At 39.1% G+C, this 7,975-nt stretch overlaps 1 pseudogene; it reads right to left on the reverse strand.

The window, feature by feature from the left end:
- Positions 1-512: 512 nt before the first annotated feature.
- LOC119542841 lies at positions 513-1,522 on the reverse strand (annotated as a pseudogene).
- Between the last annotated feature and the right edge of the window lie 6,453 nt (positions 1,523-7,975).

The raw sequence follows: 7,975 nt of genomic DNA on the forward strand, positions 1-7,975 counted from the left end.
AAGACAAATGACAGATTGGGAAACAATCATTTATAGCACTATGATAAGGTGTTAATTTCCTTTATATTCAGCAACTTCTGGAGATGGATAAAAGACAAAAAATATAATAGAAAAATAGATATATGAAATGACCTAGCAATTCCCAGAAGAGGAATACAAATAGCTAATAAACAAATCAGGGATATGCATATTTAAAAATTAAAAAGTATCATTTTTCAGGTATCAGAAACTTCAAAAAAAATCATCAAATCCACTTTTGGTACAAGTGTGGGGAAAAATTGACACCTCTTAGGCATGATTGATGACTGTGTGAATTGTTATCTGGTAATATTATTTTTTTGACTTGGTATACTTTATTGATGGTACATGAGAAAGCAGGGCTCTTGGTCTCACCCCTTCCTCAGGGGGTCTGGGATGGAAGCTGTGGAGGACAGGTGACACTCGGTGTCAGGGGATCAATTTGGGGCCAGGACTCCCCAGTAGCTGATGGCTTCTCTCTTCCTCTTGTGCTGTCACTGGGACTGGTGGTCCAGGGGCTCATACTCCTTGGAGGCCACACAGACCATAAGGTCCACCACCCTGTTGCTGTAGCCAAATTCATTGTCACACCAGGAAATGAGCTTGACGAAGTGGTTATTGAGGGCAATGCCAGCCCCAGCATCAAAAGTGGAAGAGTGAGAGTCACTGTTAAAGTCGCAGGAGACAACCTGGTCCTCAGTGTAGCCCAGGATGCCCTTCAGGGGGCCTTTTGACACCTGCTTCACCACCTTCTTGATGTCATTGTATTTGGCCGCTTTCTCCAGCCGGCAGGTCAGATCCACGACAGACACATTGGGGGTGGGGACGCAGAAGGCCATGCCAGTGAGCTTCCCATTCAGCTGCAGGATGACCTTGCCCACTGCCTTGGCAGCACCAGTAGACACAGGGATGATGTTCTAGGCAGCCCCACAGCTGTCACGCCATCCACAGTCTTCTGGGTGGCAGTGATGGCATGCACAGTGGTCATGTGTCCCTCCACGATGCCAAAGTTGTCATGGATGACCTTGGCCAGGGGTGCCAGGCAGTCGGTGGTGCAGGAAGCATTGCTAACAATCTTGAGGGAGTCGTCATACTTCTCATGGTTCACACCCATCACAAACATGGGGGCATCAGCCAAAGAGGCAGAGATGATGACTCTCTTGGTGCCAACCTTCAAGTGAGCCCCAGCCTTCTCCATGGTTGTGAAGACACCGGTGGACTCCACAACATATTCATCACCAGCATCACCCCATTTGATGTTGGTGGGATCCCGCTCCTAGAAGACAGTAATTGGATTCCCATGGATGACAAGCTTCCCGTTCTCAACCTTCACGGTGCCTTTGAATTTGCCATGGGTGGAATCATAATGGAACATGTAGACCATGTAGTTGAGGTCAATGAAGGGGTCACTGATGGCCACAACCTGCACTTTGCCGGAGGTTACAGCAACCCTGGTGACCAGGCACCCAATATAGCCAAATCCGTTTATTCAGACCTTCACCATCGTGTCTCAGATATGTGGCTGGCACTGCACGAAAAGATGTGGCTGTCTGGCGAACAGGCAGGAGCAGAGAGATGGTAATATTAATTTTAAATGAGAACATCTTTGAGCTAGAAATGCCACTTCTAGGAATCTAGCCTAAACAAGTAAAAGGGCTAATTTTTAAGAAAAAAGGTAAGTGAAGCTATGTATTGTTGATTTAAAAAAAAAACTCCTCCCCTGCCAGCCCTAGGAAATCCCTGAACATCTGCCAGTAGAACACGTATTGAATAGATTATGATTTACTCATGCCATAGAATATTTGCAAATATTTACACAGGTCTACACTCATTGACTTAGAATAAGTATCCACGATATTCTGAGAAGTGAAAAAAGCAGCTTCGACATAATTTCTATAAAAAATACAGAGATTATCTAGATGTGCATGTGTGTGTGCCTGTGTGTATATAAATATTTATATATTACTGTGTTTGTAAGTGTAGAAAGTCTTATGGAAGAATACATTTCAAAATGTTAAAAAGCCCTACTGGGGGCAGGGGGAGAGACCATTCATTTTTTATATCTCTATACCGCTTGAATTATTACAGAACACTTTCATTACTATTGTAATTAAAAACCAATAAAATGTTTCTGAAAAATGTGAGGAATAAAAAGAACTATTTTGTAAGCTTATTCAGTCAAGAAACATTTATTAAGCACTTACAATGTGCCAGGTATTCTATATTAATTATTTAATCTTCCAGAGATGCTAGATGATAAGAATTAGAATAATTTTACAGATGAAGAAAAATGGGGTTCAATAACTCTTCCAGTGGCTGATTTCAAGGCCTGTGCTGAATCCCATCACTGATGCTTGATCTCTTTATTGTCCATTTTTAGTCTTTAGTGAGCATTTAGGAAAAACGTAGTGCTTCCTTTCCCCCATGGTGATAATGTCAACATAAGGCACAGAATAAAAACGCCAGAATGACACTGCCCATAATACATAATACCAATGTGGACTGGTTTTATGGAATCTCCTTTTGTTGTGTTATATTGAATGGAAAGATAGTGAAGAATGGTTATAGCTTTATCTTAATTGTTCTCAACATTTCATGTTCATTTTTATCTTGCCAAGTTTGTCTAAGCTAGGGAGCTAAAATATAAGAAGATGGCAGAAAGGGATATTTCAGAATTCATATGACTCAATCATAGATAACTGGTTTGGTTCAATCACATATTTCACAGTTATATCAAGGATAAATCAAATGGAAAATACCCATGACCTTATGATACAGCTACTATACTTTCCAGATCTTTCGGTGTAGTGCAGATTTCTTTGCTGCTCTAATTACTTGGAAAGGGCACTCTGATTACCTTGTCTATCAAGTCTAGTGATGGCATTTATGCATGTTGTATGCTCATTATGTTATGCTATCACTTATGGATAAATTCCTTATTCATTCTTAACATCCAGCTCAATTATCACTTTCTGTCACATTCTTGCTTCCAGGTCAATTTTTTGCACCCTTCTCTTTGCACCAGTAACATATTTTTACATACAGAATTTATAATATATTATTAATAACATTTACCATCTTGTATTATTTATATGACAGAATCTCCTGCTAAATTCTAAATTCCTAAGGGTTTGAGACCCCTCAACCTATTGTATCTTCATCAGCATCTCAAAACTTTGCACAGAATATGTGATCAAGAGAACAGAGAGGATTCCAGTTACAGGGTGGGCTTGGAATTGAAGTAAGATGGCAAAAATGTGCTTTCACCATGTGGGACTGAGACCGCCTCCCTGTTCATCTCTCCCACATGCACAATCCTAGTCTGCAGGATCACAGCTCTGTGATTTGCAGGCATTCCATCTTCTAAGTATACTCTTTTCTTCCCCTCCTTTTGTCTCCTCTCTTCCTGGCAAAATTGATTTTAGTAGTAGTAGTATCAGTACTAATACTAGTGCTGTATAGCTAACACTTATACAGCATTTACCGTATCAGACACCAAGTTCTTTACATATTCTAGATTAAACCTTAAAACTAATTTCTTGGATAGGTGCTGTTAACAGATAATAAAACTAAAGTACAGAGAGATTAAGTAACTTGCCCAAAGTCACATAGCTAGTAAGAGGTAAAGCCATAATTCAACTCAAGCAATCTGGTTCCAAGTCCGTGCTCTTAACTACCATGTCTTCTGGACTGGAATAAAATTGGTTAACATAATACTTAATTTGATAAAGTAATTACAACAATGACAACTGGCATAAACATATTTAGGAATCAACACCCTTGACTCTCAATAAGCACTCAAATTTGTGGGGTGAGAGAGGAAGTCTGGGGCACAAAAGAGGGTGGGCTACTACAACCAGTAACCAGTAGCCAACGGTTCTCAAGCAGTATATTAACCACGGGTGTCGGATAATCTTGTGTGCTGGTTTAGTGTTGGCTGATTAAGCAAGCTCTAATGTATTTTGTGTCTTCTGAGGCTCTGCTCAACTATCCCCTCCACTGCACGCCTTCTCTGGACATCTCCCCAATAGACACCAAGGTAATTTCTTTCTCTACTGTGACCCCATAATCCATTGCTTATGTTTCTATTATATACATATAATTTTAAATGTAGTTTTTTTTTTTTTTTAGGTTGTTCTTCCCCACTAGAATGTGAACTAAATTAAATTTTACATCTTCAATGGCTAGCCCATTTCTGTAACACAGTAATTTAATAAAGTCTTATCAAATAAAACATACTCCACAGATAACTGGAGGTTTTCTCTAAGGAAGACATAGGGCTATCATGAATAACTATGCAATTTGTACCCTGAGAACTACTCAAGGCTGAAGTAAATCCTTCGGTGAACTCGACACAATTCTTGTCCTAAAAGACAGTGATTCTCTGAGACCCTCCTCCCTCCCTCCCATTCTCTTCCTTCCTTTTCCTATAGGTAATTGTACATCAAGTTGTACAGATTTTGGGGCCTAAAACTATGAAGTCTGTTCCATTTTCCTAACTATAGATTCCTGTATTTAAATTTTAGGTGGCAGTGTTTTCCTATGAAACCACAAATCACAGTCATAAAGGAGTCCAAATCTTTAGAATGAAACAAGAAATCTCAAATTTTTTATTTAGCCAGCCCAAGTTTTGGATCGCTACTGAGTATGAAAAGTAACTGATTATCATTACCACCATCAAAATTTCAGTTTTCAAAGCTTAGAAGATTTTATGACATTTCTCTAGACAGTGTGTAACTTTTAAAGTAAAAAAAAAGAAAATCCTTTAAAGCCATTGGTATAGGCACACTACAAACAATTCAGTGAATAAATATTTCAATAGAAAAAGGAACCAAACTTTGAAAAGGTATATCACCATCTAGGACTGTTTCGACTAAATTGCTGCGTTATTAGAAGTGTTATCAATGACCCTTTTAATGGAACGAGTCCTAAATTTTTTCTCCTTCACTGCTTTTTTTTTTTTTTAATCATCATTTTATTGAGATATATTCACATACCACGCAGTCATACAAAACAAATCGTACTTTCGATTGTTTACAGTACCATTACATAGTTGTACATTCATCACCTAAATCAATCCCTGACACCTTCATTAGCACACACACAAAAATAACAAGAATAATAATTAGAGTGAAAAAGAGCAATTGAAGTAAAAAAGAACACTGGGTACCTTTGTCTGTTTGTTTCCTTCCCCTACTTTTCTACACATCCATCCATAAACTAGACAAAGTGGAGTTTGGTCCTTATGGCTATCCCAATCCCATTGTCACCCCTCATAAGCTACATTTTTATACAACTGTCTTCGAGATTCATGGGTTCTGGGTTGTAGTTTGATAGTTTCAGGTATCCACCACCAGCTACCCCAATTCTTTAGAACCTAAAAAGGGTTGTCTAAAGTGTGCATAAGAGTGCCCACCAGAGTGATCTCTCGGCTCGTTTTGGAATCTCTCTGCCACTGAAGCTTATTTCATTTCCTTTCACATCCCCCTTTTGGTCAAGAAGATGTTCTCCGTCCCACGATGCCGGGTCTACATTCCTCCCCGGGAGTCATATTCCACGTTGCCAGGGAGATTCACTCCCCTGGGTGTCTGATCCCACATAGGGGGGAGGGCAGTGATTTCACCTTTCAAGTTGGCTTAGCCAGAGAGAGAGGGCCACATCTGAGCAACAAAGAGGCATTCAGGAGGAGACTCTTAGGCACAAATATAGGGAGGCCTAGCCTCTCCTTTGCAGCAACCGTCTTCCCAAGGGTAAAACTTATGGTAGAGGGCTCAACCCATCCAACCACCAGTCCCCTATGTCTGTGGTCATGTTAGCAACCATCGAGGTGGGGTAGGCGAATACCCCTGCATTCTCCACAGGCTCCTCAAGGGGGCACTACATCTTTTTTTTTTTTCCTTGTTTTTCTTTTTTTTTTTTTTAACTTTCCCTTCTTTTTTAAATCAACTGTATGAAAAAAAAAGTTAAAAAGAAAACAAACATACAATAAAAGAACATTTCAAAGAGACCATACCAAGGGAGTAAGAAAAAGACAACTAACCTAAGATAACTGCTTAACTTCCAACATGTTCCTACTTTACCCCAAGAAAGTTACATAATATAGCAACATTTCTGTGAACTTGTTCCTACTATATCCATCAGAAATTAACAGACCATAGTCATTTCTGGGCATCCCCAGAATGTTAAATAGCTTATCTGTTCTTCTTGGATTATTGTTCCCCCTTCCTTAATTGCTCTCTACTGCTAGTTCCCCTACATTCTACATTATAAACCATTTGTTTTACATTTTTCAAAGTTCACATTAGTGGTAGCATATAATATTTCTCTTTTTGTGCCTGGCTTATTTCGCTCAGCATTATGTCTTCAAGGTTCATCCATGTTGTCATATGTTTCACCAGATCGTTCCTTCTTACTGCCGCGTAGTATTCCATCGTGTGTATATACCACATTTTATTTATCCACTCATCTGTTGAAGGACATTTGGGTTGTTTCCATCTCTTGGCAATTGTGAATAATGCTGCTATGAACATTGGCGTGCAGATATCTGTTCATGTCACTGCTTTCCGATCTTCCAGGTATATACCGAGAAGTGCAATCTCTGGATCGAATGGTAGCTCTATATCTAGTTTTCTAAGGAACTGCCAGACTGACTTCCAGAGTGGCTGAACCATTATACAGTCCCAACAACAGTGAATAAGAGTTCCAATTTCTCCACATCCCCTCCAGCATTTGTAGTTTCCTGTTTGTTTAATGGCAGCCATTCTAACCGGTGTTAGATGGTATCTCATTGTGGTCTTAATTTGCATCTCTCTAATAGCTAGTGAAGCTGAACATTTTTTCATGTGTTTCTTGGCCATTTGTATTTCCTCTTCAGAGAACTGTCTTTTCATATCTTTTGCCCATTTTATAATTGGGCTGTCTGTACTATTGTCATTGAGTTGTAGGATTTCTTTGTATATGCAAGATATCAGTCTTTTGTCACATACATGGTTTCCAAAAATTTTTTCCCATTGAGTTGGCTGCCTCTTTACCTTTTTGAGAAATTCCTTTGAGGTGCAGAAACTTCTAAGCTTGAGGAATTCCCATTTATCTATTTTCTCTTTTGTTGCTTGTGCTTTGGGTGTAAAGTCTAGGAAGTGGCCGCCTAATACAAGGTCTTGAAGATGTTTTCCTACATTATCTTCTAGGAGTTTTATGGTCCTTTCTTTTATATTGAGATCTTTGGTCCATTTTGAGTTAATTTTTGTGTAGGGGGTGAGGTAGGGGTCCTCTTTCATTCTTTTGGATATGGATATCCAACTCTCCCAGCCCCATTTGTTGAAAAGACCATTATGACTCAGTTCAGTGACTTTGGGGGCCTTATCAAAGATCAGTCGGCCATAGATCTGAGGGTCTATCTCCGAATTCTCAATTCGATTCCATTGATCTATATGTCTATCTTTGTGCCAGTACCATGCTGTTTGGCAACTGTGGCTTTATAATAAGCTTCAAAGTCAGGGAGTGTAAGTCCTCCCACTTGGTTTTTCTTTTTTAGAGTGTCTTTAGCAATTCGAGGCATCTTCCCTTTCCAAATAAATTTGATAACTAGCTTTTCCAAGTCTGCAAAGTAGGTTGTTGGAATTTTGATTGGGATTGCATTGAATCTGTAGATGAGTTTGGGTAGAATTGACATCTTAATGACATTTAGCCTTCCTATCCATGAACATGGAATATTTTTCCATCTTTTAAGGTCCCCTTCTATTTCTTTTAGTAGAGTTATGTAGTTTTCTTTGTATAGGTCTTTTACATCTTTGGTTAAGTTGATTCCTAGGTACTTGATTTTTTTAGTTGCTATTGAAAATGGTATCTTTTTCCTGAGTGTCTCTTCAGTTTCTTCATTTCTAGCATATAGAAACATTACTGACTTATGTGCATTAACCTTGTATCCCGCTACTTTGCTAAATTTGTTTATTAGCTC

Source organism: Choloepus didactylus, chromosome 8 (genome assembly GCF_015220235.1).
Source record: "Choloepus didactylus isolate mChoDid1 chromosome 8, mChoDid1.pri, whole genome shotgun sequence".
In the NCBI taxonomy this organism is placed as follows: Eukaryota; Metazoa; Chordata; class Mammalia; order Pilosa; family Megalonychidae; genus Choloepus; species Choloepus didactylus.